The following is a 16,306-nucleotide window of genomic DNA, read 5'->3' as shown; positions in this document are numbered from 1 at the left end:
GAGACACAGATGCCTGGGACGGTGGTCCTCGAGTCCCCTGCAGCAGTAGCAGAGGACAGTGATTCTGGGGCGTCCACAAATGTTGGTAAGTATCAGTTGCAATAAGGGGGGGGGGTGTAACTGCTTTGTGCTTTTCTGTTTGTGCAGGGCAGCAGCACTGCCAAGAGACAGAAGAGAGTCCCTCAACGTTGCTGCTTTAGGGTTTGAAGCTTGCTTTGCCACACTTTGGTCCTAAATCATGTTCTTTTTTCCCTTTTTTCAGATTTCATACCCGGGACACAGGAGGAGGAGGAGCGTGGGGTGGCTGGACCTCCTGCCGTGCGCAGGCGTATACAGATACAAGATGGTGAGCGTGCATGAACTGTTCCTTTCGAGCCATGGCTGCAGGGCAATGTCTGTGTGCAATAACTGTGTGCTTCCTTTTCATTTTTGTGCTCCCCTGGCATTGTTCTGAGTCTTGGTTTAACAATATGTAACCAAGAAAGGCCACCATGGGCAAACAAACAATAACCATGTGCTCCCCTGGCATTGTTCTGAGTCTTGGTTTAACAATATGTAACCAAGAAAGGCCACCATGTGCACCAGGGTGGGTTTTGACTGTCTCGTTGTTACTAACAGTTCTGTTTCTCTTTTTTTGCCAACAGAGGTCCTTTCAGAAGACGACGAGCCAGCTGGCTCACCACCCAGGGGTGCTCTCCCGGCTGAGGAGAGGCTGGCCAGGGAACGCGGCAGGCTGCGGCGCGTCTCCGTCCTGACTAGTGTGGGAGAAAGGATCCTGGAGCACTGCCAGGAGGAGTCCAGGCGTGCCGCTGCTGCAGACCAGGCGATGCTCTCCCTCGTGGCCCAGGAGGGCAAAAAATTCCGTGCCATCCTTAGAGACTCGAACAACTCACTACGCGAAAGCGTGGAGGAGGTTCGAATGATAAGGAGGCTGATGGAGAGGGCGGTCGCGGTTATGGAGGCAGCCACCCCTCCTCAGATTACAGTGCACATCCCCCCCCCACCCACACCCCCCCACCACCTCCAGCACCCACCCCACCCACCCCCTCTCAGAATGCCGCGACCCAAACGAGAAGGAGGACTGTTCTCGGGAAGAGAGTCGTTAAACCCGCGGACAAGTTCTCCCCCTCCTAGTTTGGGCCAGTTTGTCTGGTTATCTGTGTTTGCTGTTGTCTGTTCAATAAAGTTTATGTTTTTGACTCTGTCTCTGTGTACCCTCTCTAGTGATTGTGCCTATTCTGGCACCGTTGTGTGGGTTGGAGGTTGGAGGGTGTTTTAAAGGTTAAAGGTGTTTTAGGAGTTTGGGGTGAAAGGTGTGCAAGGAGTCACACTGGAGTCTTTTTCAGGAAATTTAAAATAACATTTTATTTTCAGAAACAGTTCAACAGGGGAAAAAAACAAGGGAATGTAACTTGGACCCCCCCACCACCACCCCCACCCTCCAAGAAAGCCAACTGTGTTTTAACAAATTCAAATATTTAACAGGGATAGAAAAATGGGCAAAGTAACTGGGAACCCCCCCAACACCCCCCACCCCAAAACACAAAAAGAAAACAAAACTTAGGTCCCACCGCTCCCCTCCCCAGCCCCTTCCATCTCCCTCACTCTCCTGCACAACCGTCCCATGGTCCCCCTAACTTTGCGGCGGAAGAGGTCTTCGTCCTCCTTCTTCTTAACTGTGTGGGGAGGGAGAAAAAGTACACATTAGTGCCACACATATTTTCCAATTTTTTTAGTTTACATGCATACACTTTTTGGTGGCCTTAGCCACAGTGTGAGAAGAGTTGGGCAGTGGGGAACATAACCTACGTTCTTCCGCCTCCCTCTGCTGCCTTTGCTGCTCTAACTCCCCTTTCAGGTCTGCCACTTCAGCCTCTAAGGCAGTCACCCTGGCCTCCATGGCACGCATCCTTGCCTCCATAGTTTCTGCTATAGAAATCAAACAAAGAATTTAATAACACTTCAAATGGAAGCATCACAGCAGGCTCCCATATGGCTCCATGGGGGTACACACACATGGGTCTCCCGCACAGACATAAAACTCTCACCTGCAGCCTGTCCTGAGGTGGAAGGTCCCTCTTCCTCCCCCTCCTCACGCTCAGGTGCTTTTGCCATCTTGGATGGTGATTGTGTGGCTGGGCAAAGAAAAAGAGAAATCATAATTAAAAGCACACAAACCAGAGATGAAACACAGCTGGTAGACACACCACAGTTAGAGTCAAAGCGCATAACCAAAGTGGTTCTACACAGTACTGGCGGGCTAAGTCAGAGGGGGTTGACAGCATCTAAATACTTTCTCGAATTTCATTGGGGACAGTAGGGGAAAGAGGCAGCTAGTCATGCCATGCATGTTTAAGGGCAAAACACAACGAGGGCAGCACTCACCCATATGCCTCCTCATTTCCAGGGGGGGCTTCCCAGCCTTCTCCCATATTTTCACCATCTGGTCGTGGAAGACCGTCCTCCCGCTTGGCTGCGGGACTCCCCCCCCCACTGTTCCAGACTGTTGAGGAAGTCCAGCTTCACCCTCTTAAATTTTGTCCGGACCTGCTCCCAGGTCCGGACATAGCCCCTCTCCCTCAGATTTGATGCCAACACCAGGTAAGCACCCTTGGTGTGGCAGTGGGTGCTGGCCATAAGGCGGCCAACACTTTTCAATTGTAGCACCAGCTCCAGAAGTGCCTCAGCCTCGGCGCGCTGCCAGAAGGAGCCCTTCCGTGGCTTCGGCATCTTCGGAATGACGGTTAGGGAACGAACGTGCGTTGCTCCGATCGACCACCCCTATTTTAAATGTATCAAAGCTGCCCACCAATGAAATTATTCCTTGGAACATAAGTGGATTGATCCTCCGGTTTGACAGGGGTCGCCAATACTTCCTGGCTACCCGCCTCCCCGAACTTTCCCCGTTCAGCGCTTCCGTATTGTGTGTGTCAATTTCAGTGGGGAGTTAGCATTTAGGGCTGTCAAAGTGCTTTTGGACCAGAGGATCCCCGTTTTTTTGCTGGCAAAGTACACAAACCGCACAAGACAAGGTTAAACAAAGAACACAAAACTTTATTCAACAACAGAGTGGGAAAAACAATTAAACACGCCTCCTGTTTCTGTAGATGTGGGTGGCTATGGCGTCCCGAACCTTGCACCCCTCAGCATAGATCCTTTTTCTCCTTGCTTCAGGGATGTCTTGAGTGTCCTCAAGGACTACAGGATCAGGTTCATCCACAGGGAAGGGGATGTTATGTCCCTTGTCCTCGCATATGTTGTGCAAAATGACACACGCGATGATCAGCGGAGTCACATTGTCTATATGCACATGGAGTCGGGACATCAGGCAACGGAACCGGGACTTCAGACGTCCAAAGGCACGCTCCACTACATTCCTTGCCCGGGAGTGACTGAGGTTGTAGTGGCTCTGCACGTCTGTCCTTGGCCGCTTGTAGGGAGTCATGAGCCAGCGTCGTAATGGGTAGGCTCCGTCACTGAGCACCAACGCCGGCACACGCACGCCCTCAATGGTGGCGGTGGGGTTTCCTGGAACAAAGACCCCTTCGTCCATGGCTTTCCTGAGGTTCGATTCCCTGAAAACAAGGGCATCATGCCTCCTGCCACTCCACCCCACCTCGGCATCGATAAACCGGCCGGAGAAGTCCACAGTTCCTTGCAGGAGAACAGAACAAAAGTCCTTCCTGTTCCCATACTCCTTTATGCTTCCCCCGGGGGCACGGATAGGGATGTGGCTTCCATCGACGGCCGCAAAACAATGCGGGAATCCAAGCCTGGCAAACCCGTCCATACTCTGGAATAAGGGAAAGAAAAGAATATAAGCCATGGCATGTCAGCGTGGGGTGTATCGCGTCTTCGTTGCTGACCTGTCAAACAAGAAAAAAAATTTAAAGGGCAAAGGGGATCGAATGACACTCACCGCTCCAAGCCGGTCTCCGAGGCACACGACTTTGCTGAACAATTCCGCCTCCATGGCGAGGCAGAACTCCTTAAGGATATTGCCAACCGTAGTGACTCCGAGTCCGAATTGCTGGGCTACTGTCCGGAAGTACTGAGGGGTGGCCAAGTACCACAATGCGACCGCCACCCTTTTTTCCACTGGCACGGGGCGCCGCATGCCAGTGACTTGCCTCTCCATGCGTCCACGTAGAGCCTCCACGAGTTCAAAAAATGTCCCCCTAGACATTCTAAAGTTGGCAATCCAGTGGTCATCATCCCAGCGAGCCCACACAAAATTTTCCCACCAGTCAGAGGATCTTTCGTCCGCCCAGAAACGGGGGGGGGGAACCGGACCTCTGCCAGAGCTTGCCAGTGCCTCTTTGCCGCCATGGTTGCCCGTAGAGAACGTCTTGTGCTGCTGGTCATCGCTCTGGCAATACGTTCTCGGTATTCCTCTGAAGCAGCCCTCCTATGCTGCACAGTGGTGCGGATACGCTGGACCACCACAATCATCTGAGCCAACAATTGAACAATAATCCTCTCCATTTCAACGTTAACCTGTGATGCGGGCAGTAGGCTACGCAAACAAAGAGAGGCCGACCGCGTGTCTGCCCAGGTGCATATAAGCAGGTAACCTGTGGGCGTGTACTGTGGGCGGGGATTAACCTATCAAACATATCAATGCATCAACCTCTGGTTCATAGAAAACAATAGAAAACACGTTCCAAGGGCGCCAATGATTTGACGATAACGCGTTGCTACGGGTTTTCCAGGGTTTTTTAAAAAAAAAGGGAACCCCGACAAGTCCGGCTTTAGGGTCGAGGTCAAAGGTGTGCCCGCAGTTTGATTGACGGGCACGGGAGGCCAGAAGCGCTAAAAAGGGACCTCCTTTGTAGCGAAAAGACGGAGAACCGGAAGCCTGTGGGTTACGAAAGTGACGAGAAGTGAAAGTGCTAAATTCCGCAAAAACCGCAGCTGTGCGTTACGGGCACAGCTAGTTACATTTCGCTAGTTGAAGTAGCGCTTTCGCTAACAGCAACCAAATAGCAACTTTGAGCTCTGTGCGAAATGGCCCTGAGCTATTTTCTAGTGATCTGATTTGCTGACATTAAGAATACATATCATATATTTCTTTACAATTAGAAAGCTACTGTAACATGGTTTTATTTTATTTAGTGAAGCTTGGAAAATATTATTAGCCACTGAAAGATACAAAGTACTTTGTGCTTTTGTTAACTCCTGAAGATTTAAAAGTATATACCTTTTTATAGTAAATGTGAACCTTCTATAATGCCATTGTTATTGCACGAGCAGAAGAAGACATGCAAAGACAGGGACACTAGGATATATGAAATCCAGCATGATGCATAGGTCTGGGTTTTAATTCTTTTTAAATTGTGAAGCTGACTGGGTGACCTTAAGCTACCAGAATTCTCTCTGGTACATATTTGTATCTATCTCACAGGGTTGCTATAAGGATAAACTGAAAGAGGTGGTCTGTAGTATGCGTTTGTGAACTCCTTGGAAGAAAGGAAGGATAAAAATTTGGTAAGCAACCACATGCCTTAATGCAGTGGTCCCCAACCCCCTGGTCCAGGCACCGGGACCAGTCCGTAGATCAGTCAGCACCGGGCCGTGGCTGCTCCTCCTCCCCAGCTGCTGCCTCAGGGGCTGCCCTGCCACTCTGGCTCACCTTTGGTGCTCTCCAGCGACCGCTATGGCTGGGGCTCCTCCTTAGCATCGCACTGTGCAGCTGCTGCTGGCAGTGCCCCCCAGCAGGCGGCGGGAAGTCAGGGGTGCCAGCAGGAAAGCAAGTGGAGCAGGGCCTCAGGCAGCAGTGACGTCCCTCAGCAAAAGACTACCCCCCCTCCCCCGGGGCCTCAGTAAAATTGTCAAGCGTTGACTGGTCCCCGGTGATAAAAAGGTTGGGGACCACTGCCTTAGTGTATATTTCGATACTTAATGCTATGTTGTTATGAAATGCTGTGAGTTATAACACTTTGGAAATTAAATTTGAAAATGTTAGTTTTTAAACAGGCCTCAGTGCATGTGTTATGTATTGCGTCAGCCTTCCAAATATATTGAAATGGTAACAGGCAAGGAGGAAGCCCATAATCTGGGCATTTTAAACAGCAGTATGGGAAATAATGCATGCAAGCACCCTTCACAATAGGGTGTGTTGAATTTTGCTCTTAGGTAGATTCATCTTAGACTGAAAGGCTTCTCTAAATCAGAAAAAATAGTTACATTCAGCCCTGTATGCTAGGGGTTGATTTAAGCTTTTAAGACTGCCAGTAATTTGCTGGTATGCTGATCCCTGATACTGAAGTTCTGCAATTTCCCAATATTTTCAGCAGTTTTTATATTTTCCTGTAGGATTCTATATGTATTATCTGTTGCCAAAGATAATGGGAAGATTTCAATACCACACAAAGTTGTACTTTAAATCAACCTACTCATATCTTTATGTATTTTGAGAATGTCTTCTTCCTGAGTGGTCAAAGCTCTTTCTTGCCCAGCCTTCAAAACAGTCTTGCCAATCTATCATTCCACAGCAGAATCCAAACTTCTCCCCTGTTATCTCTCTCCTGTACTAGTCTCTGCATGTTGTTCTCCAGAAGCTCGGCCAAATGAATAAGACTTTGGCAACTTGTGCCGTATAGTCAAACTGCCAACATTATGTTAGGTGCTAATTCTAGGTTAAATGTTTTCAGATTGGCATGGATATCAGCATGCAAATCCAGTTTAATATTGTTTGGCAGATTTAACCCACATTGGCAAGTTTGTTTAAATGTGTAGGAGGAGAACTGATGGGACTCAAGTCAAAAGTGATTCCTTTTTTCCTTAGATTAAACTTTTCAAAACACTGCTTAGCCTTGTTTTTCTGTCTTCTGGCTGCCATATAAACTCTGCTTGTATTTTTTCCTGACACAGGAGGGAAGGCTAGGAATCAGAATTTGGCAAGATTTGTTGCATATTGCTGGGCATTTCTTTTTACAATAGGCTAATAAAAGGTGTTGTGCATGTGGGTCTGTGAAGGACTGAGCTTGAGGTCTGAGGCAGCACTGTAATTCTGCAATTGTAGTTGGCTATCATGTAGCTGGATCCTGACCGGCAGATCCAATGCATGTAAAGTGAAACTGACCAATGGTGCGCACCGGTGGGAATCCCCCATTGTTCATGGGTGTATATATTTGGGTGTTTCAGGAGGGTTTTCTCAGTTGAGTTTGAGAGCCAGCTTGGTGTAGTGGTTAGGATCACCAACTTCTAATCTGGTGAACCGGGTTTGATTCCCTACTCCTCCACATGCAGCCAGCTGGGTGGCCTTTGGCTCACCACAGCATTGATGGAGCTGTTTTGAACGAGCAGTAATATCAGGGGTCTCTCAGCCTCACCCATCTCACAGGGCATCTGTTGTGAGGAGAGAAAAGGGAAGGAGATTGTAAACCACTTTGAGACCCCTTCGGGTAGAGAAAAGTGGCATATAAGAACTAATTCTTCTTCTCCTCCTCCTCTCGTACCTTTGAGCTGGGGTCAGTAAAGAGCTGAAATGAAATCTCAGTATCTGTATCTCTGAGCCCATGGACTTAACAGAAGGCACCCCTGTCCATGCCAACTTGGTTTTCAAGCAGCAAGGATGGGTCCATGAGCACTCTCAAGCTTTTTACCATTCTGAAAAAGCCAATGTCACTCCAACTAGGGCCTAGTCTGCACACATAGGATAATACACTTTCAATGTGCTTTGGCAGCTGGATTTTCCTGTGCAGAACAGGAAAATCTACTTCTAAAGTGCATTATCTATTGTGTGCAGACTAGGCCTAGGACAAGAAAGTTCATTCCCTCTACAGCAGTGGTTCCCAAACTTTTTCAACTTACATCCCCTTGGCTCCCAGACCACACTTGCTTCCCACTTCTTTTTGGGTTCTTGTAGCAACCATATTTTAATCTGGTTATATATATATATATATATATATATATATAAATTCTCTGTTAAAGTAATTTGTAAAAGCCACTTTGAATCCTCATTAGGATAAAGACAAATGGGGAAAGAGAGAGGAAGAAAAGCAAGCAATAGAAAATCCCATGGCCAGGAGCAAGCAGAAGAAGGCTTTTCCAGCCTCCCAAGGAGCCTCCCCAACCCTTTTGGGGAAGGGTTGCCAACTATGAGTTAATAAATTCCTGCAGATCTGGGGTGGAGTCTGGGAAGGAGGGAATCTGAGGAGGGAATGAGCTTAGCAGGAATATGTTCCCATGTTGTCATTTTATTCAGGAAGCTAAGCAGAGTTGCCCCCTGGTCCGCACTGGGATGGGAGACGACCAACAAAGTCCAGGGTCACTACTACCCAGAGGCAGTCAATAGCAAGCCATCTGGCAATGTCTCTTGCTAGGAAAAAGCCATCATAGCCTGAAAAGTCAGACTGCTGCCCACCTGCTGCCCCAAATTCTTCACCACCACCATACTGCTCCAAAATTCCTCACCACCACCCTAGATCCTTCTATCATCCACAGGGGGCACATACTGCCCACTCTACAGTGTCAGCATGCCTAATCAGCATTACCTCCTTCTTGTCTGGATCCAGATTGCCCTTCCTTAGCCACCTGACCCACAGCCTCAGAGCATCAGTCCAGAACCTATCTGCATGCTTGCATAATGAAATACAGAGCTGGGAGTTATCTGTACATTGATAACACCCAACTCCAAAGCTCCCAGCAATCTCAATCAGCAGCCTCATATGTATATCAAAGAGCAAAGATGAGCAAACAGAACTCTATGATACTGTACAAGATAAATTCCACCCAGTCAGTTCAGCATCTCTAATGGAGTCTCTTCATGCTCACCCAGATGGCAAACAGTGAAACCATCGAAGGACTACACAATTTCAATTCCTGTTCAAGCTGATGGATAAGTATAGACAGCATATAAACCAAATAGCTAGCAATTATACAGCTTACTTTTCATATGAACCCCTGGCTTCAAAGTTAGTTTGTTCAAGCATATTTTTTGCAGAGCAATATGAAAGATGTAGTTCCCTTCTCTCATAATTAAACAATCTGATCCGTGTCAGTACGACATCATATAGTCATTCATCTGTAGCTATGTGACAACATCAGGAAGGCAGTTCAGAGTGAGGGCAGGCAGATTTGATTATATCAGTGTCAAGTCAGAGTGAAAGCAAAGCTTTGTGGCTTTCCAGAGGGAAAGAATGGCACTGTGCAGTGGCAAGGAACACCACTGCTCAAACAGGTGGCAAAGAAGGGATAGGCAACAAGCACAAGAGGCTTTTCCAGAAAAGTTTGAAAGGTAAAATTTGAAGGCTTCGATTATTACATAAAGAGATTTGAACAAGTTTCCACATTTCTGATTTACTGATGCAATTCAAGCCTTTGCTTCCCTTCAAATTTTTCATATAGGCTTCATTTGTAAGAATTTATTTTCTAGCACAGAGCATTTTTCAGATCTGGCTTCTAGAGTAATGACAGACAGAAACAGCTAGATTGACACCTGCAGTTGCTTAGGCAGTCACTTTGCAAAAGCCAGTCTGAGAGTCAGACAGAATAAGATAAAGTCAACCTGAAACTTCACCACAAGTGTTAGTGCTTCCATCATGCAAAGGAAACAAAAGGTTTCATAACAATCAATGCACACAAAACTTAAATTTTAAATCCCAAATTTCAGGATATCATGCATCTGGAGACACCTGTGTTGTTCTGTTTGGTAGTGATCCTATTAGCTACAGATGCTTTGAGGACCTGCAGCTTTACTCCCAGTGAAAGGTCTGTTTGATTACTGTTGCTGTAGAGATTCACGGTCCAAATACTTGGCCCAGATATCTAAGCACTGGCTTGCTGTTCATGGTTGAAAAAAGTCTTCATTCTTGCTGCTTCGTTCTTATGCTAAAAATATGCAGATAAAACTTTGTGAACCATCAAAATGATGGCAAAGAATATGACATGGGGTTTTATTTTATGGAATGATCTTACTAGGACATTTCGTTTACTTTTATTATTTCAACCAGTTCCTTTTGAATTATTTCAACAGACCCCCTATGCTTCAACATTTTCTTTCTCTCACTGTGTTCCAGAAAAAGGCCCCTAGGAAGTTTATACACAGTCTGAAGATGGAACTGCCTTTTTTCAAACAACAACAAAATACAATCCAACCCAGGTAATGACTAAACTGCTGTGACATTTAAGCACATCAGATGGTTGTCTGTCAAAACCGGGAAGCTGATTTGGGATGGGGAAGGGATGCTCAGTGGAGGCATAGTTGGATCTGTTGTTTGAAAACTGACTGAGGAATCATGGGACCATGGAACAGAAGGATGGAAGAATCAGATAGGAAAGAGGAAGAGCAGACAGAGAAAAGAATAGAAATAAGGTTGCAATATGGAGACATTCACTTGTTCCTTTTGTTCATCCCATGTAGTGAAAAATGGTAGCTGAGACATTTTCCTTTATCCTTTTGTCTCCCTGGTTCTATCCTCTGCCACCTGCGGCCACCGCTGCCTCCACCACCTCACCACCTTCTGAGGCAAGTCGGAGAGGGAAGAGGGAGGGAGAGCCTGCCTGCTGCTGCCGTCACCGCCGCCACCACCACCGCCGTCGCCCCGACGCACCCCTTATGAGGCCAGTTGGGGAGGGAGGGAGGGAGGGAGGGAGGAAGGAGGGAGAGGGGGGAGGGCCTGCCTGCTGCCACCACTGCCGTGGCACATCCCGCCTTGTGGCCCTGGAAATCTGGTCACGTTATGCAAACCTAAACAGAGCTATTCCAATAGGCTTAGACTGGTGTAACTGTGAAGCACTGAAATATAAATCCTACTACAAAAAAAGAAAATGGCTTGAGCTGAGACCTGAAATGATCAAAACTTTGATCTGACAATATTTTGCAATAACTCTAGATACAGTTTTGAGCACAGTTTCCATTACCGTTGGCAAGCAATAACTTGACTCATCTATTAAAATTGGCATACAATTTGTCTCACTGGCTTCCTGCACCATTTTGTCTCTGTACTACCTTAAGGTGACCAGATTTTAATATTGGTAAAGCAGGACACCATTGACCGGGGTGGGGGGTGTTCTTGATTAAAAGTCATGTCTGACCCTTGGGGTGACGCCCTCTAGCGTTTTCATGGCAGACTCAATACGGGGGGGTTTGCCAGTGCCTTCCCCAGTCATGACCGTTTACCCCCCAGCAGCAAGCTGGGTACTCATTTTACCAACCTCGGAAGGATGGAAGTCTGAGTCAACCTTGAGCCGGCTGCTGGGATCGAACTCCCAACCTCATGGGCAAAGCTTTCAGGCGGCTGCCTTACCACTCTGCGCCACAAGAGGCTCATATATCTATATCTATATCTATATCTATATCTATATCTATATCTATATCTATATCTATATCTATATCTATATCTATATCTATATCTATATCTATATCTATATCTATATCTATATATATTTATATATATATATATATATTTAAACATAAGTACAATTTGCCACGTACCCCCAAATGTCCCTCCAAAAGTGGGACAATCTGGTCACCTTATACTACTTGCTACCAAAGACTAATCAGAAACAGTTTATGATTCGGCAGATGCATAGCAACATAATGGCTTCACATCTGTCCTGCCTATGGGAAGATGCATTTTACCTTTTTAGTCTCAAAGGCGACCTACCCATTACCCAATAGTTCATACAATGCCATCCTGACTGTAAACAAGCAAAGCAGCTTCAAGAGGGGAGAATTTAGAATGGAGACTTTACCTCAGAGCCAGTGCTAAGTTTATACCTCAGAAAACTGAGAATGACACAGCCTCTGCTGCATGGGAGACTCTCCCCCACTGAAGAGATGAAAGACTGTAATAGCACCAATCACCTGCTAGGAAGAGAAGGACATGTGCGGCTATAGCTCGATATAGTTTCCCCTGCTTCTGTGGCACCTTTAAGATCAGACTCAAACAGCTGTTTGGTGCACAATGGTCCTGTGGGGCTACAGAGATATGTGTCTCTGAGCAAACAGCAGTTTAAACCTCAGCAGAATGCTGTGAAAGTAGCAGCGAATTGTCAAGGGCTCTGTGTAGCCAGAGCATTAAAGAGATAGGCTTCTGCTCCCTCCTTTTTCCAATGCAAATTGCAGCTTAAGCTCTGTTTCTTTCTGCTGTTACATTTGCTGTTGATTATTCTACTCTTTTTGGTTGGTGGCTAATAATTTAAATCCTTTTCTTGTTTGTTAATGATTTGGTATTTATTAAGACCTTTTCAAAACAAATAATACTTCCTATCGTCCACAAATCCTGTTCTGTTTTTCTGCTACCTAGCTCATTTTATCACACTTTCCCTCTAAGATAGTATTGATAAGGTTCATTTCCTCCATTTTATTCCAGAAACAGCCCTGTGAAACTGGACATGGCAGCTACCTGAGCATCAAGCAGTGAGCTTTATATTTGAACAGGGAGCTGAACCTCTAGTGACACTTCCGCATCCTAGTCCCTGTTCCACAAGGACTTCTGCTAGTGACAGCACAGGCAGAGTGGCTGGGCCAGGTAGCAACCATACACTCCTATCCATGTTTACTTGGAAGGATGTCCTACAGAATTCCATGGTGTTTATTTCTCAGTAGGTGCACATAGGATTGCAATCTTTGTTATGGTTATAGGGATTTGTGTGGTGCAGTATGTATAAAAATAAAACACAAAATACAAATTTGTAAACTGGCTGATTGCACTGAGTTAAAAACCAGCCAGCAGGTGGCACTTAAAATTAACCTTCCAGTTGATACTCATTCAGAAGCCTGCGCTAACTAGAAAAGACGAGGCAGCTTCCAAAATACTCGTCCCAAATTACATGCAATCTACCATCTGGATGGCTCTGTATTAGTATGCTAGGATGTTAGCAAGTCAGAATTGCTCCTGAATATTGTCTTGCTTCTGTTTCATTTGCCAGACACTGTTTCCTCAGCATTCTATGTGCACTTAATCCCAGGGAATTCTGACTCAGATATTTTTCATAAGAATCTGCTTTGCTAATTTACTGTTCTTCTTTATCCTGAGAATATCCCTGATACCAAAAGTTAGCCTGTTCCATGTTTGGTGTAGTGGTTAAGAGTGATGACTTCTACTCTGGAGAACTGGGTTTGATTCCCCACTCCTCTTCCACATACAGCCAGCTGGGAGACATTGAACCAGTCACAGTTCTCTCAGAAGTCTCTCAGGATAGGATGTCTGCTGTGGGGAGAGAAAGGAAAGGCGATTTTAAAGTCTTTTGAGATTCCTTAGGGTAGGGGGAAAAAGGGACAGCTCTTTTCATTCTTCTAAAAGGGAAAAACACATCTCAATGACATTTCCTTTTAGGACTGTTCCCTGTAAAAAATGAGAGTCTCCCTGCCCCTAATTGCCCTGAGCTTTTGGGGGAGGGCGGTATATAAATAATATAAATATAAATATAAATATAAATATAAATATAAATATAAATATAAATATAAATATAAATATAAATATAAATATAAATATAAATATAAATATAAATATAAATATAAATATAGATATAGATATAGATATAGATATAGATATAGATATAGATATAGATATAGATATAAATAGTTGATTAATATGCCAAAAATTCTATATGCACTCAAAGTAACAAGAGTTACTGTACTGTAATACCAACTTGAAGGAGCCAGTCACTTTCAAATAAATAGTGTGCAAATGCTCCATTTAAGCAAAGAGGCAAGCGGCCAGGAGCTAGAGTGAGAGAGAAACCAATCTATTCCCTGAAGATCTGAGCAAGGGTCCTAATTAGGTTTGCCAGTTTTAGGTTAGCAAATACCCGGAGATTTGGGGGTACAGCCCAGAGAGGATATAGAATGCCATAGAGACCACCCTCCAAAGCAGCCATTTCTCCTGGGGAACTGATATCTGTTTTTGGAAAAGAGCTGAAATTCCTGAAGATCTTTTGTCCTCACCTGGAAGTTGGTTACTAGTTAATACCTTAGTAAGGGTTTGAGAATCTTGGCCAACAAACATTTCATTTCTCTTTCTCTTTCATTTCTCTTTTGGTACAGTCTCCACTTTTTTGCCAGCTCACAGTCTTTTTCTTGCCCATCTTTCATATACAAAACAGAGCAAGGATCTCTCCTGTACTTGCAATGCAACATCTCAGTGTATTTCAGTGTATTGTGACTCTGTTCTCCATCTCAGCTTGGCTTTCTCCAGGAGGAATAAGCACTGCTGTTTGTTGTTCATAGTAAAGTAGAAAATAGTGGTTATTTTTCCAGCTATAGGAATATTTAAAATCTACAGATTTTTTTTTTAAAAAATAGCTAGTTTAATAACTTTTTCATTAAACTGGATTGACATTATTTATCAGTTCTCTTAAGTGACAAGATTAGTTGGTGCCAATGATAAGAAAAAGTACAGTTAAAAAGCATGCACGTATAAATTCAAACCAGAGTCATCCTGACTGTAGTAATAATCAATCTCTACTGAAATGTTTAATGCCTAGAAAGAATCTTTGCAAAGTATGTTGAAAGCAGAACTTAATAAAATGATCGACAGAGTGGCTATTTGAATCCACTGGTTCACAATGATTATTGAAAAGCACTAAATCAAGGGGATCAAAATTTCATAAGAGTCCCCAATTAAGATTTCCCAATATTAGTAAATATTCCCTATGAACTATACATATATACAAAATAATCCCCAAAACATTTTCAGGATGGATAATGTCTAATATTTCAATATTATTAAATTTCCTTGATGCCAATAATTAATTGCAGGGCAGGAAAAATCTCATTCTAAATGAGTTTATTTGTTTCTCAAACAAATTCAAAAAGCAAAAATGAATCTTTAGAACAAATGGGACAAAAATATTTAGATAGACAAAGTTCTGTTTCAACTTCTAAAAAATCACACCCCATTTTTGCTGTATCAAACCTTCCATGACTAGGTTGCCATTTACTGTTACCTTTTCCACCAGATTTTGTATTAATAAGACTTTAATTTAAGTTCAGTGACAAATGTACAAAAACAACATCTCCAGTTGGACAAGAACCCTCTATGGGCTTTGGACTTTGTATGTGCAAACCATGCAAACCTCTGATATTGTCCTTGGTGTACCCTGATTCTTTCCCCCAAGTATATGGCTCATCTGGAGCTACTATTTACCCCTGGTAATGCTGTGTTCTTCCTACTGCAACTAAACTGGGAGGCAGAGTATTATTTCTTCAACTTACTACATTGTTGTCAGGATTGTAGAATCTCTGCCATAAATTGGCCTGAGTTCCTCCATGTCAGTTATATTGCTTGGCGCCTGGTTGCCCCAGGTCCTGTATTCTTGCTAACCATAAAAGTGAATAATTTGTTTTTGTAACCTTATCACATGTTGTGGCCTCTCGGCTGAGCTGGGTTTTGTTATCACCTAGTCAAGGCTATGAGAATGTATTCCTGTTTTAATTACACATGTGTCTTTTCTCTGGCTCCCCTCCCTTGGGAACTGTCAAGTTTTGAGCGGGAGAATTGTATTGATAAGCTGAAGCAAATCTGTACTCTAGTCAGATTTGACTTCTCAGTCCTTAGCGTGTAGTACTTTCCAATAAAGCTTTCTTTAATTAAGAAGCCTGTTGTGAGTTCTCTTCACGTTTGACAATTGTATGGAAAATTCTACCACTTTTGAAGTTACTTACGAATATAACTTTGGATACTATCATTCCCTCCCCTGTTCATACATTGAACAATTTTCTGAATCCTTTGCTAAAACATATTGACCCACATTCCTGAAGATTTCTGCAATGTATGGAAAATCAGGATTTAATATGCTCCCACACAGCTCTATGACCGACATTTATCCTCAGAATAATGCAGGGTCTGTCAGTTTCACACTAAACTATCAGAACAGTTCAGCAAGTCCCAATAAAAATGATGCATTTCCTCATGAGATAAATACTTTATATTTCACACTAGAGATTTGGCTGACTCACAAAGTTTGATAATGATCCTGATCTTAACATCCCCAAATCTTCATGAGTTCAGATTTATGGTTTTCCATCTTAGCCTTTAGAGAGAAAAGGTCAGCGCAAAAACAGAGACCTAGAATGCTAATACAAATCTCAGCTGGTGAACAATGGGAAAGTCTGATTTGGAACCATCCCATTTTAAAAGAATCCAGGATGTGAGTGAGACAGATTTTCATTCAACATGCACTTGTCATACCAGTTGCAAACCTCTGACGTGGAGAGATAGGCAGGTTAAATGCCAAAGTCCAAAGTGTTAATAGTGCACTCTTAGGATTAAACTTCCCAGAAACAAATTATTTTCTTTCATTTGGATCAGTTTTACAAGAATTTGGGTTGTAACAGAACACAGGAAACATGTTG

General features: G+C 44.2%; 1 long non-coding RNA gene across 1 annotated transcript; it reads right to left on the bottom strand.

Moving 5' to 3' along the window:
- Window positions 1-1,568: 1,568 nt before the first annotated feature.
- On the bottom strand, window positions 1,569-2,454 carry LOC143840670 (uncharacterized). Its single transcript, XR_013232299.1, has 3 exons — window positions 2,049-2,454; window positions 1,810-1,929; window positions 1,569-1,676 (listed from the first exon to the last, which is right to left on the bottom strand). It is a non-coding gene; the product is annotated as an uncharacterized LOC143840670 (long non-coding RNA).
- Between the last annotated feature and the right edge of the window lie 13,852 nt (window positions 2,455-16,306).

This window comes from Paroedura picta, chromosome 6, assembly GCF_049243985.1.
Source record: "Paroedura picta isolate Pp20150507F chromosome 6, Ppicta_v3.0, whole genome shotgun sequence".
Lineage (NCBI taxonomy): Eukaryota > Metazoa > Chordata > Lepidosauria > Squamata > Gekkonidae > Paroedura > Paroedura picta.
This window is presented reverse-complemented; position numbering and strand designations above follow the sequence as displayed.